Below are 27,818 nucleotides of genomic sequence, written 5' to 3'. Positions count from 1 at the left end.
CTAAGATAATATGTAAGTGTTGCATTGAAAAAGTAAAACATTCAATATATCCTGTATGTAGTGCGTTGGGGCCCATGTGGAGGCAGAGGGGTGGGGACCCTGATGTGGCCACACATCTTAGCACGGCCTTAAGCTCCAACTCAAGGGGATTAATTCCAGGGCCATAAGCACCCTAGATTCACAACCAGTAGCCACCTGTTGCTCACTTTCCATATGGACGAGGTGGCTATCAACATGCACACTTCTCTTTGGGGCCACTCAGCTTGGCATTAAGTGCTATAGGGTGAGAATGTGGGGGAGGTGCTCTCTGTAACCTGGGTTACAGGCAATTCATTTTCCCACCTTCAATCCTGGGGTATAAGTGTCCTTTTGAAGTCAGTCCAGGACTTAGTCATGAAGCACTGGCTGCTCTTCCCCACAGGCCTCGTCGGAGTAAGGGGGTGGTGAGGGCTGCTCCTCATCCAGCCCATAGTTGGGGTGGCCACGACTGCACTTGGCTTCTTTGATGTAGAGTTCTAGGAGTACCTTGGTGCGCTGTCTGTCTACTTGCTCCTGGGGTACACCATGGCTGAGCAGCCAGCCTAGGAGGTCCTTACGAGTTGGATTGGGCCCCAACATGAGCTTGGTGCGGCCTAGATGGCTCTGGCACCAGAGCAGGCCCACATCAGCAATAGTCTGAAACTCCTTCACAGCCTCCAATACTGTTATGCCACTTACCAGCAGGCTGACCAGCGAAAGCCGCAACTCAGAGGGTGCTGCTGTGAGCAGGCGTAGCTGCAGGCATTGAGGGAAGGACAGATCCTCTGGGGCCAGATCCACAGGCCCTTCTGGGTCAAGGTAGATCCACTCAATCATGCCCAGCTCACGCACCAGCTGGATGCCTTTGTCCATGGTCATCCAGGGCCTGAAGGGTAACTAACTCAGTGGCCTCAAAATGCAGGGATTCCCAGTACCAGGCCTGCAGCAGCCAGTTCAGTAGAGTTTGACAGCCAGCCGCCACCCCCTACCCCCAGGGCCTTGCACTGTTAATTAAAGATGGCAACATGGGTGAGGTCACCCAGCAGCCCCAGCTCCCCGGAGTTCAGGGACAGGGCAGAGTCTCTTTGTGATTTCTTCATTGTTTACATTTCCATTTTTAAATCCTGGATGATTTTGTTCAATCCATTCACCTGTTTAATGTGCTTTCCTCTATTTGCTTGAGGGATTTGTATGTGTCCTCTTTAAGGGCTTCTGCATGTTGACCTGTGTTCTCCTGTATTTCTTTAAGGGAGTTATTTATGTCATCCTTAAGGTCCTCTATCATCTTTATGAGATGAGATTTTAGGTCAGAATCTTGCTTTTCAGATGCATTAGGGTGTCCAGGGCGGGCTGTGGTGGGGTATCTAGGTTCTGATGGTGCCAAGTGTCATTCATTTCTGCTGTTTATGTTCTTGTGCCTGCCCCTTGACATCTTGTTATCTCAGATGTTAACTGGCCTTGCTGTCTCTGACTGGATCTTGTCCCTCCTGTGGGCCTATAAGCCTGGTTATGACAGACCTTCTGGGAGTTAAGCTGTCTCTGGCTTTGGGAAGGGATCTGGAGCTCTGGCTGTGCCCCAGGCTGAGTTGTTAGCTGGAAGGAAGTTGTGTCTCCAGCAAGGCAAGACAGAGAGGACCTGCCTCAGCTTGGCCCTGTGAGGGTCTCAGTTAGGCCAGATATTGGGGCAGAGTGTATCTCACCTGTGAGCCTGGTTGTGACTGACCTCCTAGGAGTCAAGCTGTCTCTCAAAGAAAGAACTTTATAAGCAGATTTCTTCAGAACTGAAATAATCTATGAATCATCTGGATGAATTTAACATTAGGAAATGAACATAATGCTTTAGGACAGGGGTGGGATATTATGATTTATAGTGGTATATTTGAGTGTACATCTGTGGTGGATAATGTAAATTGTTGGTTTGATCAGACTAAGAAACACAAAGGGAATTAAAGACACTCCCCTTTATATATGTCTGTGAGGGTTTCTCCAGAAAGAATTAAATGAGGTGCAAGACAGGCCCTTACTGAGTTTATACCATCCCCTGTGCTGGGGCTTTAGGCTGAATTTAAAAAAAAAAAAAAAAAAGTAAGAGATAATAACTTAACCCCAGCACTCACCCTCTCCATTTCCTGCAAAGGACACTGTGTGACCAGCTGCCTCACCCTTATGAACTTTTCTGTTGTTACTCATATCAGTGTTTTATCACAGCAACAAAAAAGTAGCTAGCTGCTGCAGGATGCAAACCAGAGCCACAAGGTCTTAATAGTTGGGTTTGGCTGCCAATGGTCCACAGAACAGAGTAACCAGACTTCCAGAGAATAAGAGAAAGTAACATTTGAGATGGAACATCTGTGTGTGTGTGTGTGTGTGTGTGTGTGTGTGTGTGTGTGTGTGTGTTTGTGTGTGTGTTTCTCTCTCTCTCTCTCTGTGTATGTCTGTTTGTCTGCCTGACTGTCTCTGTCTATCTCTGTATATCTGTCTGTTTCCCTTTCTCTCTGGGAGTATGTCTGTCTGTCTTTATGTGTTGAGTTTCATATGTGTGTGTGTCCTCATTTCTCTCTCTCTCTCTCTCTCTCTCTCTCTCTCTCTCTCTCTCTCTCTCTCTCTCTCTTCTTTGTGTTTGATATCAAATACATGGCCTCATATATGCTTGTCAAGTGCTCTATCATAGAGCCCCAGATACATGTCACCTACTCTCAGGATAACATTCTGTCATTGTTATTAGTCTGAAAAACCACCTATAGCTTTATAAGTTTGGGACTAAGCAGGGTTGGATTCCTCCAAGATACCAGATCCTCGTTTCTTTAACCTTCAAATATTTCCATATTTAAACATATGATTGAGTGAAGGCACATTTGGGCTGATGATGTTCCTAAGTGCATCACAAATGTCACTGCACCAGCACTCCAGATGCATACTTCAGACACAGAGTATAAGGTGATGTAACTATAGAGAACAATGCACTTGAGAACAGAACTACAAACCAATAGACTCTAGCAAGCATCAGAAGTGGGAAATAACAATACACAGATACTCCCCTTGAACATACAAATAGATTTATCACTGCTAGCTGACTCATTTTTGCCTAGTAATTCTGATTTCATTCAGAGTTCTGGCCTCCAGAACCATGAGTGAATGTGTTTCAGGTATTTAAGTCATTGATTTTGTAGTGTTTTATTAAAACAGCTGCAGGCAACTAAAATCACCATCCTAAAGGCTGACTATATCCTCTCCTTGGAGAAGCTTTAAGCAGCTACTGTGAAATTTCATTTTATTCTCCCGAGTTATGCTCTGACTATGTCATTAGTCCTAGGCTATAGCTTACATATGTTTTTTTCAGCTATTAGAGATTAAAAACTGCTTGTCAAACATGAAATGAATACTCTAGATACCAAGCAATAAATATATCAGCCAGCTGAATATATTTAATTTAGCTAAACCCTCACTAATGTAGAGAAAAACATAATAGACTAAGTTCATGAGTGACAGGACACAATCCATTCTGTGCCTAGCTTTTCTAACAGTGGTGTGTCATAGGCCATGGCTGTTTGATGTATACCAAATAGCTGGCTGGGAGGAAACCCAAGATGAGCAGATAAACAGTGCTCCTATCCTCTCTGACCAGGTAGCATCATTTGGGGGTCATTTTCTCTAAGCTAGCTGTAGTTTTTATCTGAAGCACTTTTGTACACTAGCATTTCCTCTGGTAGCTACTTGTTATCTTTTTCAGTTTTCTATTATGCTTACCTTTTTAATTTTTTAAAACTCTGTAAGAATTGTCTATTGAACCCATGTATTTAGAATGTATTGCTTATATATTTGCCTTAACCTTTTATTTACCCTGTAAGATAGTTTACATCAGTTTCATTCCTGTATATAATTTTTACCTGTTACATATCTACAGTCTTTCATATCAGTCATTTTCTCCATTGTGAATTCAGTCTGGACTATAATCTTGAAAAATATCTTTGCATTATTAGCTCACTTATACACTTCTTAAGAAATGTCTATAAGGTCTTCTACCTGTACCAGTACCCCCAGAGCTTGTGTCTCTAGCTGCATATGTAGCAGAAGATGGCCTAGTCAGCCATCATTGGGAGGAGAGGCCCTTGGTCTTGTGAAGACTATATGCCCCAGTACAAGGGAATGCAAGGGACAGGAAGCAGAAGTGGGTGGGTTGGGGAGCAGGGCAGGGGGGTTATAGAGGACTTTCGGGATAGCATTTAAAATGTAAATGAAGAAAATACCTAATAAACAAACAAATAAATAAATAAATAAATAAATAAAGTAAGTAAGTAAGTAAGTAAGTAAGTAAGTCTAATGTCTGAATCCAGGAAGGAATTGCCAACTCTACCTCCAGGTACTATGGTGGACTTCTTCTGTAGACCATACTTATTGTCTTAGGGTTTCTCTTGCTGTGAAAAGACATGATGACCACAACTCTATTATAGAGAAAAGCATTAAATGGGGGCTGGCTTACAGTTTCAGAGGTTTAGTCCATTATCATTATGCTGGGAAGCATGGTAGCAGGCAGGCAGACATGGTGTGCCGCAGACTCTCTCGGTCCCTGTGTCTGCGTGGAATGGGGTGGGCAAAGCGTGGATGATTGACAGACAGACACACATGCAGGAGAGTTTGTGTGGAATCTGAATGTAATTTTTCAAATCGAACATCAGACTTTTTATGCAGAAGACAACAAGGTAGTTGGGTGACATACCCACAAGGTACAAATGAGGTAACCGGATGTTTAATGACTCTTACACAGAACAGAGGAAATGAAAACGCAAAGACTGGCAGGAACTGGGCAATAAAATAACTGAGACAGAGTCAGCCCTATCTAAGGTCAGCTATAGTCTTAGAAGCCAGGTGTGAGAACTTTTCACTCCTAGGGCAAGGGCTTTCACACCCAAGTCATGGTTCTAACTAGGGAGTTCCGTTCTAGCTAACCATCTCATGAATAATTTAATACTCTAAAACCACAGCCGGATCTACTTCCTAAACCATTGTAAATTCCTTTATATAGGTGTAACTCAGCTATAATTCTAAATATCTATTCTGGTTTCTCCTACGGTCAGAAACTTCTTTCTTCCTTAGTGATGGTAAATTCCTGTGAAGGGCAGTGACCTAACTTTTACTCAAAGAGATAGTGTAATACCAGGGGCAGTACTGAATTCCAAGCCCAAGGTCTTGCTAAGGACGAACTAGGACTGTTGGAACACTGGCGGACGGCTTTAGCTATGTCAGAATTCAGTCTTAAAAGGCACTTATGATAGGAAAATATTGAAAGAGAGCACGTGGATCCATACACTAGACTAACGCGGGAATGGAAAGCGGGAATGAAAAATCACTGTATGGGTAGGGAACGTTAGACTCCAGGAGGAGAGCTTCCTTGAAACTCTTTTGCCTCGTGAGTGACTTTTAAGCCTCTCGGCTTGTCCAGTTGACTCGACCAGAGAGCATAGCAATGGTGGTGGAGAAATAGCCAAGAGTTCTGCATCTGATTACCAGGTAGCAGGAAAATAATGTGAGCCCCTCGACTTGGCTTTAGCTTCTGAAACCTCAAAGCCCACCCACAGTGGACACACTTCCTCCAACAGGGTCACACCTACTACAAGGCCACACCACTTCTTAGTGCCACTAAAGTAAAATAGACAACCTATAGTATGAAAACTTATAATAAAGCAGATCACTTCACTTTTTACATAAGAAAATGAAATATAATAAGGTAAAATAAAACCATCATATCTAAGTTGGACAAGATAATCCAACAGAAAGATAAAAGAGCCCCATGAGAAGGCACAAGAATCAGAGAACCACTTGTTCACATATTCAGGAGTGTCATAAAAGTACTAACTGAAAGCTATAATATATTCACAGAGGACCTGGTGCAGATCCATGTAGGCCTGCCTCAAAATTACTGCTTCAGTCTCTGTGAGTTTATATGAGATTTGCTGGCTTGTTTTAGTGGGCCTTGTTCTCCTGGTATCTTCTGCACCCTCTGTCTCCCCAACTCCTTTGCCTCCTCTTCTGGGCGATTCCCTGAGCTCTGAAGGGATGAAGATTTCCCATTTAGAGCTGCGTATTCCAACTTCTCTCTCTCTCTCTCTCTCTCTCTCTCTCTCTCTCGCTCTCGCTCTCGCTCTCGCTCTCTCTCTCTCTCTCTTCACATAAACATGTCTGAATGTGGATTTCTGTATTTGTTCCCATCTGCTGCAGGAGAAAGCCTCTCTGATGATGGCTAAATAAGGTGCTAATTTATGGATATAACAGAATAAAATTAGGAGTCATTTTATTAGTCTTTTTATTTTAGACTACCACTAAAATAGTTAGTTTTGCACTAAGCTTTAGGCTATCTAGACTGATTCTTGGTCACCCAAGCAGTGTCAAATATGGGTTCCATCTCATGGAGTGGGCCTTTAGTCAAATTAGATGTTGGATGGTTATGCCCACAAGCAGTTTATCAGTTTGTAGAGAGCTACCTATAATCTGGATTATTTGGGAAGATTTCCATGGGACACTTTTGGTCAATAACTTAATTGGATGAAAACCAGTCCTGACACTGGAAACTTCATTTAATGACAAGAGACAGCCAGTTCTGTTTCTGATTCCCACAATATTTGAAGACCTCGTTAGAATTGGCTTCATGTATTTTAGGAAGATTCCACTGTACTAGGATTCCATAGTGTCCCTGAAATGCTCTGTCACATCCCCTTATTACCTTCTTCAGTCCATCTCCACTCCCCCTTTCATGTGATACTACCTCTCTTACTCTCCCATTAAATTCTATTTTTTTCAAAAATGAGTTCTTGCTGCCATAAATACCACAGACCAGGAAACCTTGAAAAGAAGAAATTAATTTTCCTTTCTGTAGTCTGGCACTGCAAGATTAAGATGCTGTGTATTGGCTGATTTTGTGTCAACTTAATTCAAGCTAGAGCCATCAGAGAGGAAGGGACCTCAATTCAGAATATGCCCCCCTTTAGATCTAGTTGTAAGGCATTTTCTCAATCAGAAATCAATGGAGGAGCCAGGCAGTGGTGGCACAAGCCTTTAATCCCAGCACTTGGGAGGCAGAGGCAGTTGGATTTCTGAGTTCGAGGCCAGCCTGGTCTACAAAGTGCGTTCCAGGACAGCTGGAACTATACAGAGAAACCCTGTCTCGAAAAAGAAAAAAAAAAAAAAAAAAAAAAGAAAAGAAAAAAGAAATCAATGGAGGAAGGGCTCAGTCCATTGTAGGTAGTGCCATTCCTGGGCTGGTAGTCCTGGATTCTATAAGAAAACAAGCTGAGCAAGCCAGGAAAGCAACCCCTTCATGGCTTCTGCATAATCTCCTGCCTCCAGGATCCTGCCCTGTTTGAGTCCCTGTACTGATTTCCTTCCATAATAAACACTAGTATGGGAGTATAAGCTAAATAATCTCTTTTCTCCTCAACTTGCTTTTTGGTGGTGTGTAGCCGAATTTTACACTGATTAATTTAAATATTAATACAACAAGAAGCCTGGGATTGGACAGGGAAAGGGGAGGCAGAGTGATGAGTTTCAGGGACAGAGACAGAGGACAGGTGGGGAGAAGGAAGGGAGATGGAGGAAGAAGATGATCAAGATTCCATGTGGCATTAAATAGCCACATGTAGCTACGAGTATCATAAAAAGATAGAATAATTAGGATAACTTGTCTAATCTATGTGGGCAGCTTATAAATTTAGTATTATTGATATATAAATCTGACTGATTAATTATAAGCTTGTAGAGTTTTGATTTACTGGTTTAAGGGGATTTGTGACAACTAACCACAGGAGATAGATTGCTTAGAAGAAACATGCAGCTCTGAGGCAGACGAACAGGAGCTGGGGAAGACAGCCACCTAGGGATGGCCAAGAGGCAGTGAGACTGCTGGGGGCAGAGAGTAACTGGGTATAGCACAGAGTGGTGCCAATTTTTTAATATTTCCTGTAACAGGTGGCACCCAACATGGGGCAAGAACCCACTAGAAATTTGAGATTATTAGCCTGAGAGTTACAGTGTTGTTTTCTAAGTGAGAGAAGGGTGCCACTAGGATGAGTCACATGGACTCAACCACAGGAACCTTGAAGCAAAGAAAGAGGGCTCTGAGGTCCCCTACTGTGGAAAAAGACAAATGGCTCTGAGTCAGAGAGCTGGAGAAAGAAAACTGCCTATATCTTGGAGCAGGTATTGATTTAATGATGAATTTATAATGTTGGGATTATTTGCTTTTAGGACAGATTTATATACAGATTTTGTCCAAATCACATGGGAAGTCTCACCTGTAGTTCAGATCTAGGCTAGGGAAAATTAGTCACTGACTCCAAGTAGAGAGGGTAGTGATAATTACTTGTCATGAAAGGGTATTAATTAATAATTGTCTGTGGCTCCAAGTAGAGAGTTTAACAGAAAGATGGTCTAACAGGATGGGTCCTCTAGGCAGAGAGCTTAACAAGTAAAAACTAAGCGTTTCCTATAGGCCAATATTAGTTCAAGTTTGAATTAGTTGCTTTAAAGATGGTATAAAGATATATTGCTCTAATACAAGATACTCAAATTCTGTCTAACATGGGCTCCACTGGAATTTTCTATCTAAATTCTGGTCTGACTAGCTGCCTACTTATAAGCAGGTATAGGTAGAAGTGTGAATCAATTGTTTTAAAGATGTTATACCCTTCTGGTTTCAGTCTGCAACTGGAGCTAATCATGTACAACAACACTCCATATGCAAGTACCTTCAAGAGAGAGCTGGTCTGCCAGGAGTGCTGACACTCCTGTGAACACAGGTAAAACCACCACCTCTGTTCAAATTTCCGGGCCAAGAGGGACCCATCCAGAGCCATCAGGACACAGGAAACAAGGAACATCCAGGGAAAGAATACTTCTGGTACCCCAGAGCTGAACCAGTGCCACAGCTCCCATAACCAAATTCTTCCTGGAGATAACTGGTCTCCCAGGAGTGCTGACACACAGACTTGCAAGAGGGAAAAGCCACAGTTAGAAACAGCATGACCAGCAAACACCAGAGATAACCAGATGCAAAGAGGCAAGGGGAAGAACATAAACAACAGAAACCAAGGCAATTTAGCATCACCAGAAACCAGTTCTCCCACCACAATGAACCCTAGTTACCCCAACACACCAGAAAAGCAAGACTCTGATTTAAAATCACATCTCATGATGATGACACAGGACTTTAAGAAGGACATAAATAACTCCCTTAAAGAAATATAGGAGGGCTGGAGAGATGGCTCAGTAGTTAAGAACACCGACTGCTCTTCCGAAGGTCCTGAGTTCAAATCCCAGCAACCACATGGTGGCTCACAACCATCCGTAATGAGATCTGATGCTCTCTTCTGGTGCATCTGAAGACATCTACAGTGTACTTAGATATAATAATAAATCAATCTTTAAAAAAAATAGAAATACAAGAGAACACAGGTAAGCAGGTAGAAAACCGTTAAGAGGAAACACAAAAATCTCTTAAAGAATTACAGGAAAACACAACCAAACAGGTGAAAAAAAAAACTGAACAAAACAATCCAGAATCTAGACATGGAACTAGAATCAATAAAGAAATCACAAAAGAAGACAACCCTGGAGATAGAAAACCTAGGAAAGATGTTAAGACTCATAGATGCAAGCATCACCAACAGAATACAAAAGATAGAAGAGAGAATCTCAGGTGCAGAAGAGACCATAGAAAACGTTGATATAACAGTCAAAGAAAATGCAAAATGCAAAAAGTTCCTGATCAAAACATCCAGGAAATCCAGAACAAAATGACAAGTCCAAACCTAAGGATAATAGGTTTAGAAGAGAGTGAAGATTCCCAACTTAAAGGGCCAGTAAATATCTTCTTGCTGAAGAAAATTTCCCTAATCTAAAGAAAGAGATGCCCATAGACATACCAGAGACCTACAGAACTCCAAATAGATCCGTCCAGAAAAAAAAATTTCTCCTGTCACATAATAGTCAAAACACCAAATGCACAAAATAAAGATTATTAAAAGCAGTAAGAGAAAAAGTTTAAGTAACATATAAAGGCAGACCAATCAGAATTACATCAGATTTCTCAACAGAGACTATGAAAGCTAGAAGAACCTCAGCAGATGTTATACAGACACCAAGAGAACACAAATGCCATCACTTAAAGAAGTACAGGAGAAACTGCTAAAGAGTTACAAGACCTTAAAGAAAAACAGGAAAACACATCCAAACAGGTGATGGAAATGAACAAAACCATACAAGACCTAAAAAGCGAAGTAGACACAATAAAGAAAAGCCAAAATGAGGCAATGCTAGAGATAGAAATCGTAGGAAAGAAATCTGGAACCATAGATGCATGCATTAGCAACAGAATACAAGCGATGGAAGAGAGAATCTCAGGTGCAGAAGATTCCATAGAGAACATCAGCACAACAATCAAAGAAAATGCAAAATGCAAAAAGATCCTAACTCAAAACATCCAGGAAAGCCACAACACAATGAGAAGACCAAACCTACAGATAATAGGGGTAGATGAGGATGAAGATTTTCAACTTAAAGGGCCAGCAAATATCTTCAACAAAATTATAGAAGAAAACTTCCCAAACCTAAAGAAATAGATGCCCATGAACATACAAGAAGCCTACAGAACTCCAAATAGACTGAACCAGAAAAGAAATTCCTTCCAACACATAATAATCAGAACAAAAATGTACTAAATAAAGATAGAATATTAAAAGCAGTAAGGGAAAAGGGTCAAGTAACATATAAAGGCAGGCCTATCAGAATCACACCAGACTTTTCACCAGAGACTATGAAAGACAGAAGATCCTGGAAAGACATTATACGGACACTAAGAGAACACAAATGCCAGCACAGGCTACTATACCCAGCCAAATTTTCAATTATTATAGATGGAGAAAACAAAGTATTCCATGGCAAAACCAAATTCACACATTATCTTTCCACAAATCCAGCCCTTCAAAGGATAATAACAGAATGGAAACCACACCCTAGAAAAAGTAAGAAAGTAATCCTTCAACAAACCTAACAGAAGACAGCCGCAAGAACAGAATCCCAACTCTTACAAATAATAATAATAATAATAATAATAGGAAGCAACAATTACTTTTCCTTAATATCTCTTAATATCAATCGGCTCAATTTCTCAATAAAAAATAGACTAATAGACTGGCTACACAAACAGGACCCAACATTTTGCTCCTTACAGGAAACCTGTCTCAGGGAAAAAGACAGACACTACCTCAGAATGAAAGGCTGGAAAACAATTTTCCAAGCAAATGGCCTGAAGAAACAAGCTGCGGTAGCCATTCTAATATCAAATAAAATTGACTTCCAACCCAAAAATTTTCAAAAAAGACAAGGAGGGACACTTCATACTGATCAAAGGTAAAATCTTCCAAGATGAACTCTCAATTCTGAATATCTATGATCCAAATGCAAGGGCAGCCACATTCATTAAAGAAACTTTAGTAAAGCTCAAAGCACACATTGCAGCTCACACAATAATAGTGGAAGACTTCAATACCCCCTCTCATCAATGGACAGATCATGGAAACACAAACTAAACATAGACACATTGAAACCAACAGAAGTTATGAAACAAATGGATTTAACAGATATCTACAGAACATTTTATCCTAAAACAAAAGGATATACCTTCTTTTCAGCACCTCATGGTACCTTCTCCAAAATTGACCATATAATTGGTCACAAAAAAGGCCTCAACAGACACAAAAATATTGAAATTGTCCCATGCATCCTATAAAATCACCATGGACTAAGGCTGATCTTCAATAACAACATAAATAATGGAAAGCCAACATTCACGTGGAAACTGAACAACACTCTTCTCAATGATACCTTGGTCAAGGAAGGAATAAAGAAAGAAATTAAAGACTTTTTAGAGTTTAATGGAAATGAAGCCACAACATACCCAAACTTATGGGAGACAATCAAGGCAGTCCTAAGAGGAAAACTCATAGCTCTGAGTGCCTCCAAATGAAAGTAGAGAGAGCACACACTAGCAGCTTAACAACACACCTAAAAGCTCTAGAACAAAAAGAAGCAAATTCACCCAAGAGGAGTAGATGTCAGGAAATAATCAAACTAAGGGGCGAAATCAACCAAGTGGAAACAAGAAGAACTATTCAAAGAATCAACCAAACAAGGAGCTGGTTCTTTGAGGAAATCAACAAGATAGATAAACCCTTAGCCAAACTCACTAGAGGGAACAGGGACAGCATCCTAATTAACAAAATCAGAAATGAAACGGGAGACATAACAACAGATCCTGAAGAAATCCAAAACACCATCAGATACTTCTACAAAAGGCTATACTCAATAGAACTGGAAAACCTGGACGAAATGGACAAATTTCTAGACAGATACCAGGTATCAAAGATAAATCAGGATCAAGTTAATGATCTAAACAGTCCTAGATCCCCTAAAGAAATAGAAGCAGTCATTAATAGTCTCCCAACCAAAAAAAAAAAAAAAAAGCCCAGGACCAGATGGGTTTAGTGCAGAGTTCTAACAGACCTTCAAAGAAGATCTAATTCTAGTTCTTCACAAACTATTCCACAAAATAGAAGTAGAAGGTACTCTACCCAATTCATTCTAGAAGCCACAATAACTCTGATACCTAAACCACAGAAAGACCCAACAAAGATAGAGACCTTCAGACCAATTTCCCTTATGAATATCGATGCAAAAATACTCAATAAAAATCTTACTAACCAAATCCCAGAACACATCAAAACAATCATCCATCCTAACCAAGTAGGTTTCATTCCAGAGATGCAGGGATGGTTTAATATACGAAAATCCATCAATGTAATCCACTATATAAACAAACTCAAAGACAAAAACCACATGATCATCTCATTAGATGCGGAAAAAGCATTTGACAAAATCCAACACCCATTCATGATAAAAGTCTTGGAAAGATCAGGAATTCAAGGCTCATACCTAAACATGATAAAAGCAATCTACAGCAATCCAGTAGCCAACATCAACTTAAATGGTGAGAAGCTGGAAGCAATCCCACTAAAATCAGGGACTAGACAAGGCTGTCCACTCTCTCCCTACCTATTCAACATTGTACTTGAAGTCCTAGCCAGAGCAATTCGACAACAAAAGGAGATCAAGGGGATACAAATTGGAAAGGAAGAAGTCAAAATATCACTTTTTACAGATGATATGATAGCATATATAAGTGACCCTAAAAATTCCACCAGAGAATTCCTAAACCTGATAAACAGCTTCAGTGCAGTAGCTGGATATAAAATTAAATCAAATAAAACAATGGCCTTTCTCTACACAAAGGATAAATGAAATGAGAAAGAAATTAAGGAAACAACACCCTTCTCAATAGTCACAAATAATATAAAATACCTTGGCGTGATTCTAACTAAGGAAATGAAAGATCTGTATAATAAGAACTTCAAGTCTCTGAAGAACGAAATTAAAGAAGATCTCAGAAGATGGAAAGATCTCCCATGCTCATGGATTGGCAGGATCAATATTGTAAAAATGGCTATCTTGCCAAAAGCAATCTACAGATTCAATGCAATCCCCATCAAAATTCCAACTCAATTCCTCAACGAATTAGAACGGGCAATCTGCAAATTCATCTGGAATAACAAAAAACCTAGGATAGCAAAAACTCTTCTCAATGATAAAAGAACCTCTGGTGGAATCACCATGCCTGACCTAAAGCTGTACTACAGAACAATTGTGATCAAAACTGCATGGTACTGGTATAGTGACAGACAAGTAGACCAATGGAATAGAATTGAAGACCCAGAAATGAACCCACACACCTATGGTCACTTGATCTTTGACAAGGGAGCTAAAACCATCCAGTGGAAAAAAGACAGCATTTTCAACAAATGGTGCTGGCACAACTGGTGGTTATCATGTAGAAGAATGTGAATTGATCCATTCCTATCTCTTTGTATTAAGGTCAAATCTAAGTGGATCAAGGAACTCCACATAAAACCAGAGACACTGAAACTTATAGAGGAGAAAGTGGGGAAAAGCCTCGAAGATATGGGCCCAGGGGGAAAATTCCTGAATAGAACAGCAATGGCTTGTGCTGTAAGATCGAGAATAGACAAATGGGACCTCATAAAATTACAAAGCTTCTGTAAGGCAAAGAACACCGTCACTAAGACAAAAAGGCCACCAACAGATTGGGAAAGGATCTTTACCAATCCTAAATCAGATAGGGGACTAATATCCAATATATACAAAGAGCTCAAGAAGCTGGACTTCAGAAAATCAAATAACCCCATTAAAAAATGGGGCTCAGAGCTAAACAAAGAATTCCCACCTGAGAAATATTGAATGGCTGAGAAGCACCTTAAAATATGTTCAGCATCCTTAATCACCAGGGAAATGCAAATCAAAGCAACCCTGAGATTCCACCTCACACCAGTCAGAATGGCTAAGATCAAAAACTCAGGTGACAGCAGATGCTGGCAAGGATGTGGAGAAAGAGGAACACTTCTCCATTGCTGGTGGGATTGCAAGCTTGTACAAGCACTCTGGAAATCAGTCTGGAGGTTCCTCAGAATATTGGACATAATACTATCAGAAGATCCAGCAATACCTCTCCTGGGCATATATCCAGAAGATGTCCCAACCGGTATGTTCATAGCAGCCTTATTTATAATAGCCAGAAGCTGGAAAGAATCCAGATGGATACAGAAAATGTGGTACATTTACACAATGGAGTACTACTCAACCATTAAAAAGAATGAATTTATGAAATTCCTAGGCAAATAGATGGACCTGGAGGGCATCATCCTGAGTGAGGTAACCCAATCACAAAAGAACTCACATGATATGTACACACTGATAAGTGGATATTAGCCCAGAAACTTAGAATACCCAAGATACAAGATGCAATCTGCAAAACATATGAAACTCAAGAAGAACAAAAACCAAAATGTGGACACTTTGCCCCTTCTTAGAATTGGGAACAAAACACCCATGGAAGGAGTTACAGAGACAAAGTTTGCAGCTGAGACGAAAGGATGGACCGTCTAGAGACTGCCATACCCAGGGATCCATTCCATAATCAGCCTCCAAACACTGACACCATTGCATACACTAGCAAGGTTTTGCTGAAAGGACCCTGATATAGCTGTCTCTTGTGAGACTATGCCGGGGCCTAGCAAACACAGAATTGGATGCTCACAGTCAGCTATTGAATGGACCACAGGGCCCCCAATGGAGGAGCTAGAGGAAGTACCCAAGGAGCTAAAGGGGTCTGCAACCCTATAGGTGGAACAACAACATGAACTAACCAGTACCTTCCCAGAGCTCGTGTTTCTAGCTCCATATCTATCAGAAGATGGCCTAGTCGGCCATCAGTGGAAAGAGAGGTCCATCGGTCTTGCAAACTTTATATGCCTCAGTACAGGGGAACGACAGGGCCAAGAAGTGGGAGTTGGTGGGGTGAAGGGGAGTGGGGGAGGAGGGTATGGGGGGACTTTTGGGATAGCATTGGAAATGTAAATGAAGAAAATACCTAATTAAAAAAAAAAAAAAAAGAAGCCGGGCATGGTGGCGCACGCCTTTAATCCCAGCATTCAGGAGGCAGAGGCAGGCGGATTTCTGAGTTCAAGGCCAGCCTGGTCTACAAAGTGAGTTCCAGGACTGCCAGAGCTACACAGAGAAACCCTGTCTCAAAAAATCAAAAAAAAAAAAAAAAAAAAAAAAAAAAAAAAAAAAAAAGAGCCAAATATCAAATTCTTGGCTCTGAGTTTATTGTTACGGTGTTTTCAGATATTTTAGTTAGAAATAGCTGACAACCGTCTAGATTACTTTACATAGATAGTTGTTTTTCAAAAACATCAGGAATCCACAGAATGTGATATTTAATGTTATTTATTCACTTGTTGAGACAAATCTGCTAGTAGCAACTTCCCATTCATGGATTCATAGAAGCAACTGAGCATCTGTACCTTCAGGTGCAGCTGTACGTTTGGGCTAGGTGGCCACTGGGCAGAAATTGCCTATCTCTCCTGCAGACCTGTACTGTTCCTGAAAGGACACAAATTACAGTTTAGGACAGCTTAGTTCTGCTGAGACAGAATAAGCTAGTCCTTAATAATTCCTTTTATTTAAGGTCTGTCAGAATATCCTGGGCCAGAAGGCTGAAGACTGATGCTCCAACTTCCTGACTTACTGGGGCTGTATAGGTAGGCAGCTGTCTCTACAATTTCTCTCAGTTCTGGAAGCTGTTAGGCTTCTTATATTTTCAGATAATGTTGGTCATTTTCAGATTTCTGATGGGGTTGACAGACTACTTATAGTCTCATAGCCAACCCAGGCTGTTTGACATTGAGAGAACAGACTGGAGAAGATGTTTTTAAGATGACATACAATCTAAAGCCAGGACATAAAGTCAGGTATAGAATTATAAGTCTTTTAACTTAGGACAGATGACAGACTGTTGGACAAAAATGATGGACTGGGTGTTAGGTCTATCTTGAAATTTATAAATTACAAAATCATAACACTTGTGCTCAATTTATATTTGAGAGAAAAGATTTGTTATTTGAACAGAAAGGGTGAAATGTAGCAGAATTTTCCCCCCAATTAATTTAAATATTAATACAAGAAAACTGTGATTTGACAAGGAATAGGGAGGCAGAGTGAAGAGTTTCAGGGACAGAGACAGGAGACAGGTATGGAGAAGGAAGGAAGATGGAGGAAGAAGATGATTCAGATTTCGTGTGGCTTTAAATAGCTACAGGTAGCTATGTGGGGGGCCATTGGTGTGGGGAAAAGAGGGGAGTAGGAGAGGATCCGCATCCCGCCCGAGTTCTCATGCTGTGGGCGGGTGGACTACTTTCCACACTGCCCTGGGTGGGCGTCTGGCTGTGTGAAGCCACTGACCCCACACTGAGGGTGGTGGACAAGGGGCAGCCCCAGGTACCAGGTTCTTAGCCTCCAGCATCCCAGTCTGGATACAGTGGAGGGGCTGAGAACAGACTAGGAGCCCCAGAAAGACACTCAGCCCCGGGGATGAAGGGAGGAGAGGGCAGAGAGGGGTGGGGGAGCAAGAGTGCTTGGTCCAGTCCATGGTTGCAGTGCAGGTAGGCCTCCTGGCAGGAGGTTAGACAGGGCTCATTAAGAGAAAGCCTATCCCATCATTCAAGCACAGCTGGCCTTGATGAGCAGAGACAGTCTATGGTTTCGAGCTTTATTGTAGAAAGGTAGGGAGAAGAGAGAAGGTGGAAAGAGTGGGGGGGGGGGCATGGCCACGTGGAGAGGGGGGAAAGGGAAAGAGAGGAGGGCTAGAGAGTAAGAAGGGTAAAAACTTAAAGAGAGCAGGGAGGGGCCAAGCAGCCCTTCTTATAGTGAGCTGGGCTATCTTATTGTTGTCAAGTAACTGTGGGGAGGAACATACCTGGCTATTGTCAGGTAACTGTGGAGGTGGAGTCTAGCCAGAATGCCAAAGCTTGGGACATTTTCTGCATGACTAAGTCACAGAATTATGGGCAGGCACCTGATTCTGGGAACGTGGCTTGCCTTTCTGTCCCTTGTAGATTTCTCTATTGGGTCACCAGAGCAAGACCCATTCAACCAAAATAGGCGGCCTATCACAGTCCCACAGCTATGAATATCATAAAAGGATAGAATAATTGGGATAACTTGTCTAATCTAGGTGGGCAGCGGGAGTGGGTGGGTTGGGAGCAGGGCGGGGGGAGGGTATAGGGCACTTTCAGGATAGTATTTGAAATGTAAATGAAGAAAAATCTTTTTTAAAAAAGCTTGTATCATTATCAATTGGCTCTGAAATTATTGTGTGGGCATCTTATGAATTGAGAATTTATTGATATATAAATCTGATGATTAATTACAAAATTCTAGAGTTTTGATTTACTAGGTTAAGGGGATTTGTGACAACAAGCCACAGTGAGTAGGAACAAGCAGCTCTGAGGCAGGCAAGCAGGAGCTAGGAAGACCTCTGCCTGGGGCTGGCCTAGAGGTGGCGAGACTGCCAAGGGCAGAGAGTAGCTGGGTACAATGCGGGATGATGTCAATTTTTAATATTTCCCACAACAGTGATGGTGTTTCATTTCAGCAATATAAATCCCGACTAAGACACACTGTCAAGGCTGATTTATCATCAGTGCTTTCTGCTTGGTCTCAACTGTGCCTGGTTATGTTTCTGTGTGCACAGTCCCACCCTCTTCTTATAAGAATATCAGTCTTGTTGGATGAGAATCTCATACTGTCTCTTCACTTCTTTTTAGAGCTGTAACATATATTTGTTTAGAGTTATTTAAGGTTTATCCATAACATAGCATAGTCTGGTGCAGTGATGTAGTATTCTGAAAAGTATCTCTTTACCACTCTATCGGAAGTGGGACCTGGGGAAAATGGAGCCTGTAAATGAGCAATACTGTATTGGCAATGTAAAATGCCAACTTTATTCAGAAGCATCAGACAATGAATACTCTGAAGGTTAAGAAAAATCACATGAATAAGACATTCAGTCATATGGATAAGCCATACATGGAAAACACATTTGCACATACGCGTGCACATTTCTCCATAGAGACACATGAATAACAATAGCTAAAGTAAACTCATTCCTACCTGATACACCTGGGAAAAGTAGGAAAACATGTCATAAGAACAATCCTGTGTCCTGATGAAACTGAGGTCACAAGACTCTTGTTTTCTTCTCACAAGCACTCAGAAATCTCTTCACACAACTCATTTCTTGGACCACAGTCTGACCATAATCTAAGAAATGAAACCTTTTGCTGGACCTCACAACTGGAGTTAATAATACACTTTCAAGTCACTTTAACCTTAAAACTGCTCTCCTACTGTGTGTTCAACCTGTTTATTTAACCAGCTATCGTTTGACTAAGAATGACTCCCATAGGCTCATGTATTTGAATGTTTGGTCCCCAGTTGCTGGAACTGGTCTAGGAAGGATTAGGAGGTGTGGCATTATTGGAGGAGGTGCTCCGTTGTGGAGTGGCCTTTGAGGTTTCAAAAGCCCTCTTCAGGCTGAGTCTCTAGCTCTGTCTCAGGTTTATGGATCAGATATCAGCTTTTAGCTATGCTCCTGCACTGTGACTGCTTGCCTAATGCCATGCTCCCCATTATGGTGATCATGAACTCTTTAAATTGTACCCAATGTTCCAATCAAATACTTTCTTTTATAAACTTCCTCGGCTATGGTGTCTCATCTTAACAATAGAACAGGAATTCAGACATCTGACTTTAAGAGAACAATGTAAAAATCAAACTGACTTGCACTGGATTTGCCACCCTATCAACTTTTATAACCTAAGCTAATAGACAGCTGCAATCTTAATTCATGCATTCTTTTATGCCTCTTACCCAACATAATGCATGTGGTTTATGATAATTATTTGCTTAAAACAGCAAACATAGGTCTTACAAAGAGGTCTTACAAATGAAAATCTACCATAAATATGAATGCAACATGGTTGTTAGTTGATAAAAAAAAATGTTTATGATACTATTTGTTATCTGGGTCAGTTGCAGTGACCTAATCCCTTGTAGAACGATGTGAAAGAGTTCTGTAAAATATCCCTGTACCTTCCTCATTCAATGCTTTCTTTACTGTTCAATAAAAGTCAGGGAAAAGCCTTTTATTAGAATCAGACACATGAGGGTAGACACAAGAACAGGCAGACACACAGGGGCAACCTTTAGTAACATTTATGATGTAAAAATGAAAGTGTAATTTACAAAAGGAGGAAAAAGACCCCTGTGGTTTGATTATGTCCTCCAAATAGAAGCCCACACTGAAAACCTAATCCTGGGGTGGGGGTGGGGTTACTAAAGAGGGGCTGCTAGCCCTAAGGATGTTGATTAATGCTACTCTTCAGAGAGCAGAATAAAATGGATAGAGAATAAAATGTATCTCTCTCTCTCTCTCTCTCCCTCTCCCTCCCTCCCTTATCTCTCACTCTCCCTTCTTCCCCCTTCCTCTATTTCTCCTTCCCTCTCTTGTCCTGAATTCACTTCCACTTTGCCATTCTACCAAGACTTGAACCATGTATGAAAGAATCTCACCATGCATGACCCCTCAAACTGTTGGATGGCTAAGCCTCTAAAAACAACAAACCAAGGAATTTCTGTTCTTTACAAGTTTCCAAGTCCAAGGTATTCTGTTAAAGCAGCATAAATTGAGCTCAGTCAGAGTAGTAATATCATGATGCTAATGTATTCACTTGAAGGAAAATTCATACGGATGCAATAAGAAACTAGAATAGTTATTAATTGGAAATTTTTACAGCTAAAATCTATCAGCTGTAAAAATGAGCATCACTGTTACTTCTAAAATTAAATTTTAAATCCACTTAAAATTTAGAAATCAATAAATAGGATTTTACTTAATGTTACAAAGTAACTACCAGGAAGAATTAAGTATAGCACAAACACGTTCTTTCCTAAGTAAGGCTAGAAGTGTAAGACCCCAACTCAATGTGTTTCTTAGACCCCTAGAAATGAAGCCCAGCATGGAGTTCTTTGTTCTTTCGCATTCAGCCTGAGAGACAGATGAGCTGTAATTCACCATCCCCATTTTTACGATGTTTACTCAGCATCCCCATTCTTTCTGGTCTTATCCTCACTTTGCAGTTTATTCTTTAAAAACCCTCAACTGCAACTGCTGGGGGTCGATCTCCTCTGCCCCTGTGTGGGTTATGAGCTCAGCCTCAGCATGCTGATACCTGAATAAACCTCATGCGATATTGCATCAAGAACGGTTTCTCTCAAGTTATTAGGGTGTCAGCTCATCACAGGACTTGAGCAAGAGTCTCTCCAGAATTGGGGGTCTTTCAGAAGCTGGGGTTGGGGGAGAAAGGAAACAACACTTGCCATAACAAAGCCATTATCTACCATATTCAACTGCTATGCTGATGGATAATTGCTTCCTACATCATTGAGAGGATGATGTTCTTAGAAGATGGCCTACGAAGTCAAGACAAAGCAATTCTTCTACACATACATTATTTTAAAAAAATGTTTCAATAAATTTTTTCATCAGTTTTTCTAAGACAGGGTCTCACTTTGCCACTTGAACTTACATAAATCTGCATGCCTCTGCCTCCCAATGTCATGACAATTACTCCGACACAGGTTTAAGAAATAGAAAGTCTTTGTTAGCCCAACAGCAGCTACACTGAGTGTTCAGGACCCTATTGTAGCTAGAATCTTTCTCAGAATGAGCTTTTAAACACCAAAGCATGCATCCTGGGTTGGCCCTCTTTAGTTAGCAAGAGCAAATAGCAAGAAGCAAAACTACAGAAGCCAAAAAGCAAGCTTAGTGTATTCAGAGATTCTCCAGAACTATGGACTTTGATGGACTAGATCTTTGGGTGTTTTTTGTTTTTTCTTTTGTTGTTTTTTTTGTTTGTTTGTTTGTTTGTTTGTTTGGTGGGCAAACTATATTACCTACCTGCTGAGTTTTATGGTCTAGATGATACATCCATCCTGGAATCAGTTGTGCTAAGGTATGGGGGCCTATTAAGGTCTAGGGCCTGTTACACCAAGTTCTGGAATTCCAAAACTGTGTCAGGACATCAGGGCTCTGCTCATTATTTTGGGCTAAAGATATACTAGTTATATGCATCATATTTTAAACAATCTCTTGTTTGTGCTGAACAATGATGTCAATCCCTGTCCTGTTTCTATAACAAAATGTCTGAGGATAGGCATTGCAGGGGTTGGTCTGATGCTGCTCTGTGTTCAAATGCTAAATACTGTATCCCAACACCTGGTTGCCTCAAGGTGAGTGAGTTTTCAGGTCCACCAGCTTGTGTTGTGTTAAACTTGCCCCAAAGTTATCCCTGATTAGTTTAATAAAGATGACTACAGCCTGGGCTAAGCAGAAAAGGGTAGACAGAGCACGGATTCCCATCCTTGGGTTCTCAGGCAGGGGATCACAAGAAGAGCAAGGAGGAGGAAGAAGGAAGTTGACATAGGGTACGTGAATCTTAAGCACAAGGCCACGGGGGTTGGCCTGATGGAGTGGGAGTGGCACAGAAGGAACACAGCAAGTGATATATCAGGGATCCCCACAGTGAAGTAGACAAATTAGCATACAGGGTTGATATCTGCCAAGCTCCAGTGCCCTAAAGCTTATTATAAATCTAAAGGTTCCTGTGTCTTTTATTCAGGAACAAAATGATCTGAAGTGGGGTAGAAATCCAAAATAAACATTTAAAAGCAACAAGGGGCTGTAACAACCCCCCAAATAATAATAAGCACAGCAAGGCATGATATTCAAAAGAAAAAGAGGATATTTATTTAGTTCACAGTTCAAAATTGGTCAGCAATACTAACTGGACAATGGTAGGAGTATTCTGGTGGATGTCATGGCTGAAGCACAAATAAGAAAGACAGGGAGTCCAACACAGTAGGGGGCAACTTGCTCTTCCTATTAGCAGTTTACTCTGTAGAGAGCTAACACTCTACAAGACCAACATTAACAATTGCTTCTTAGAACAGTACCCCTAAAACCTATTTACTTTCCACTAAACCCCATCTCTGACAGGTGCCATCACTTTGTACATCACCAAGCTGGGACCAAGATTCCAAAAAGAGGTCTATGTCTAAAGCACACTCTGAGGTGAGACATCACTGTATGTATTCCACCAGTGTCTTCACTGCTCCTGCCTCCTACGGAAAACCTGCAGAAGGTATGCTCTCAGGATGCCCACTGTGCTCCTAGCTCTTGAGGCCACCAGTTTGGATCTTAGATGAGAGACTGCTTGTCACTTCCTCTCCTTAGTCCCTTTTCCCTGTTGCTTCATGATCTGGGCTTTTGCCTGGTTTTATCTTAATGGCCTTCTGCAAACTGCTTCTAACTTTCACTTTCTGTAAGCTGCCTCTAAACTTTCAATTTCATTGTAAAGAGTCAGTAGTGGAGAGAGGAAAACCCTGCATAAGCTGAACATGGCTTTCTGCAGTTTTTAGCTGAGTCAGGAAGTTATTTGTTTCATAGTTGGAAAAATAAAGTCTAAGAGGGAAAACAGAAATTAGTACTGTATGATCTATATGGCACCCAGAAGCTGAAAAATGTCAGAAGAGAGAGAGAGACAAAGACACAGAAAGAGAGAGGCAGAGAGAGACAGAGACAAAGAGAGAGAGACAGAGAGAGGTTTTTCTGAAAAGAGAATTCACCATTTTTCCCAAAAATTCAAAAGTGTTATAAAATATGTCAATGGTGTATTAAAAAGTTTAAGTCTACCTTTATGTTGCTATTCAGTTTAAAACTTGGTAATTTCTTCATTCACTACCAAGAACTTATCCATAGCCAAAATCTAAGACTTGCAGCTCAAGTCAAAGGTTAATTCTAACCATCTAAAGTTACTTTAATTATATTCAAGTTGTAGACGTTGAATTTATTTATTTTAGAACTTCTCTCATGGATACATATTTCCCATCATCAACAAATATACTTATTTATATAAAAATAAAGTCATATTAACATTTGATCCAACATTCCTTTGGTCTTTCTTCCTATCAGTTAACTGTTTAACATCATGTGATTTTACACTTATGATAAGAATCAACTTACGGGCTGGTGAGATGGCTCAGTGGGTAAGAGCACCCGACTGCTCTTCCGAAGGTCCAGAGTTCAAATCCCAGCAACCACATGGTGGCTCACAACCATCCGTAACAAGATCTGATTCCCTCTTCTGGTGTGTCTGAAGACAGTGTATTTACATATAATAAATAAATAAATCTTTAAAAAAAAAAAAAAGAATCAACTTACTTTTTAATTTTAAAAAGATTCATGAATGTTATCTTAAGGATTGTTTTCTATACAGCTCTTCCCTGATGGTTGAAACGGATCAAAAAAGACACAACATCTAGTATCCTGTGTCCAGAGTTACTGTTCCCCAGTGTAATCATTCCTAGTCGCTTCCTTCCCAAGTGTCTACTTTCTCATACAGGTGCAGTCTAATAATAGTGAGTATCCATCTCAACTATCCTCTTGCTTTGAGGGTAAATCCTCTCCAATGAGAAATTACAAACTAAAGTAGCTTGGAACCTCTAAATAACCTACAGGTCTCCCTCCCCCACCCCTTATTACAAAAATGCTAGCATTTCCTAAAATAATTTTAAACTTCTTTTTTCGAAAAGATGTAAAAAAATCTATTTATACATTACTTAAAAACAGTAATTAATCATGATGCTTTATTTTTTCACCTAAGTATGCATTACTTAATCTGTTTTATTAACCACACTGCCTCTATCTCTGGAAAAGTGATTTCCATCCTGAAGATGGAGGACTTTGTCATCCCACCAGTACAAACAGGCTCTGGACTCGGAGACGGAAGCACCACAGCTTTAGATCCAATCATTAAACAGGTGTTTAATTTTCCAAAGTAATAACTCTGGATGAGGAAACTCCTATTTGGATGTGTATCTAGTTTGCACTTTATTTTTACATTTATTCTATGCTGTCTGTGTTAATTTATCAGTTATCTAATATATTTTATAATATTGTTATTGGGGGTTTTTTGTTTCAACATGGTCATAGAATGCCTCCTATAATGAAGTGTCATAGAGTGGGAGTTTATTAACATCTAAATTCATTTCTCACCATTCTGTGGAATGAGGGGAAGAGGGCACTCAAAATCAAAGTATCAGGGGATTGTGGTGACTCCTCACCTCCTCATTGTCACTGTGAGGGCTAAAGGTCAAACAACTGAATTTGGAGAGACCATAAATTTTCAAACTACAGTGAAGTATTTAAATTCTACTTTACAATTTGAATACATTAACAAAATGAAGGCCGTGACAGAATATTTATATACAAAGATGCAGTGTAAATGGCACAGACACCAAACTGTATACTTCAAAATGGTTAAGATGGTAATTTTTTGGTATGGGCTTTGCTATCATTAGATAGATAGATAGATAGATAGATAGATAGATAGATAGATAGATAGACAGACAGACAGATGTTAAGTATGATAGATGGATAGAAGGAAGATAAATAATAGGTAGGCAGAGGATAGATACATAGGTATATGATAAATAGGTGATAGATTATAGACAGATGATAGATACATAGAATATAGATGATAAATAATAGATAGATAGATAGATAGATAGATAGATAGATAGATAGACAGACAGACAGACAGACAGACAGATAGATAGATAGATAGATAGATAGATAGATAGATCGTGTTCTGCATCCATACACAAATGCATAGAAGAACTGTGAGCGAGTGACATCTCAGTCTGAGGTCATTGAGCCCTTTCTTCTAACCTTGTGTCAGTTAGTACCCCAAAGTCTAGAAAGGAACTACTGATGTCCCTGAAAGTCACAATGTCCCTGTTTTCGAGAATGACTTAATATGAGCACACTATAACACCAAACCTACATCTTTCATTCTCATCATTTTAGATTAAAACTAGCCGAACATATCCACAATACAAATACAAAATTCATCTCTCAGGCTCTCCTTAGCAGAGGCATGAGGTCCTTCTCCAACAGGCAGCATTTGAGTAATGGCCTTGACTGTGAAGCTGAACTTGTCTGCGGCCATTGTATTGCTTTGCTTTGATGTCCAGGTCTCAGACATCACTAGAGATGAAACGGATGCAGATGCTGCCGATGAATGCGTCATTATAGTTTTTACCACCAGAGGGAGCTCATAACCACACTACAGGGAATGATTGGCCCTGCTGCCAGACTGGAGAGAGGATAAATTGCCTACAGATGGAGAGTTTAAACCACATTAAAACTTAATAAAGAATTGCGGATTGACTGAGGGAATTCTAACACTAAAAAAAAAAAAATCTTCCAAAGGCAAAACACAACAGAAATGCCTAAGGCATTCTGTTTGTGCTGTGTTTTTGCTTTTTCTAAAGAGAAAGAGAGCACAAGAAATATTGATTCAATTAGTGAAGCTAAACAAACCAGGAGATTTTAAATAGAATGAGTGTACACAGAGTTTCTCAGCCCTTCCATCTGCCAGAACTCTTCCAGTGGCGTGGTCCTTCTTGTGTGAGCATTGGAGTCTCCCATCTGATCAAGCTTTGATGCCTCAAACTCTTAAAACTTGCATTTCGCATTAAAAACTTCTCCTAAGATTCTCAATGCTTGCAATTAATGTTCCATTTCTACTCCAGTGCGCAATGCCTATTATCAGCAAGATTTAGCTTAAAATGGCATAATCCTTTAATATACATCAGGATCTAATAGGAAGGCTATGCAATGAGGATTAAAATGATAATAGTTTCCAAGCATGGGCAGGAGGCCAGGTGTAGGAAGCAGTTTATAGCCAACTGAATATTGTACTGAAGGACCCTGCCAGCACTGTGGGCACGTATGACAGGGTGATACAAATAACAAAATAACAGCCAAGACCATAAAAATAATAGTAAGCACGGATCTTGGACTGCTCCTGCCACCACAACAAAGTAGCGCAAACTCAAACAACAGAAACAGATTTTCACTGAATTCCAGAGCTAGAATCTGAGATCCCGCCTTGAGCAGTCTATTTCTTCTGAGAGCTGACCTTGGATTGTAAGTGGCTGTCTTCTTCCTGTGTCTTTCCCCTGTGCATGTGTTCTTATCACCCCGTCTTAGAAGAACACAGGTTGCATGGGCTTAAGCTGTAACTAAATGACCCCAGTTTATTAATCAATTCCCTATAGGCCTGTGATCAAATACGGTCCCTTTTTGTGATGCTGTGAGTTGCAGCTTCAAAATATGAATTCTCAGGGAACACATTTCAGCCTCTTACACTCCCCTCCTTCCCAGAACTACTCTGCAGTGCCAGGAAATGTCTAGGAGGCAGCTGGTATAGCCTGAGAAGAAATCACTACAGTGAGCGGCTGCCCACTGAGTAGGGAAGAAGGTTAAAAAAGAAGGAAGAAAAAAGAGCATGTGAAGATAGAAACTACAATTAAGAACAAAACAAGAGACGTTTTCTGGTAATGAAAGAGACTAAAAATAAAATCAAATAAATGTAAGAGGTGAAATAAAAATACGTGTACTTAGAACAACAACATGCTAACGAGTCGAATACTGTTACATGTAGAAAAAGGAAAGGAGACACAAGGGAAATGAAAGAAAGAACGGGGGGGGGAAGAAATAAATAAATTATGGTAAAGCAAAAATATTGCCCAGTAATTTAATAATGTATACGTTAAGTCAGATAACTGCATGAAGAACAACGACTATTTAAATGTAAGAGGTAAAATTACTGCTGAAAGCGTAGAAAGGGGACGAGATGCCAACGGAAAAGAAAATGAGGCGTTGGACGGTTTATTTCTGGTCCTTGAAAACTGGAAACTGACAGTTACATGCCCAGAACTTGGGGAAAGGGAGTGGACCGCTGTGTGGACTTTGTCTTTCCCATTGTTTATGCTGTTGTTGGGTCTATGTGGGACAAGTGAAATCGGCCAGAGCTGCTTTCACCTCTGTAGGTAAAGAGGGACATCTGCTGGTCACGCTTATCATTGCAGTCTGTGGGCGGGGTAGGCTCTCTCACTCCTCCCAGATGTCTGGTCTGCTCCTGGGAGAGTGTTTTCTGGAGTGCTTTGTGGTTGTGAGGAGCAGCTACAGCGCTGAGATCCATACTTTCAAAACCTCGGGAGTGCTAATCATCCTGCTAGATGAACGCTGCCCTGGAAGTTCCGGAGTTGTCGTATGACGGTGGGTAATGCACATGGCCGCAGCAGTTGAGCATCACATCTGCTGACTTCAACCTCAGAGTTGTTGGGAACACAGAGGCCCTTGCACTCAC

At 40.6% G+C, this 27,818-nt stretch overlaps 1 pseudogene; it reads right to left on the bottom strand.

The window, feature by feature from the left end:
• Positions 1 to 387: 387 nt before the first annotated feature.
• Positions 388 to 27,742, bottom strand: Gm11801 (annotated as a pseudogene).
• Between the last annotated feature and the right edge of the window lie 76 nt (positions 27,743 to 27,818).

The sequence above is a fragment of the Mus musculus genome, chromosome 4 (assembly GCF_000001635.26).
Source record: "Mus musculus strain C57BL/6J chromosome 4, GRCm38.p6 C57BL/6J".
Taxonomy (NCBI): domain Eukaryota; kingdom Metazoa; phylum Chordata; class Mammalia; order Rodentia; family Muridae; genus Mus; species Mus musculus.
This window is presented reverse-complemented; position numbering and strand designations above follow the sequence as displayed.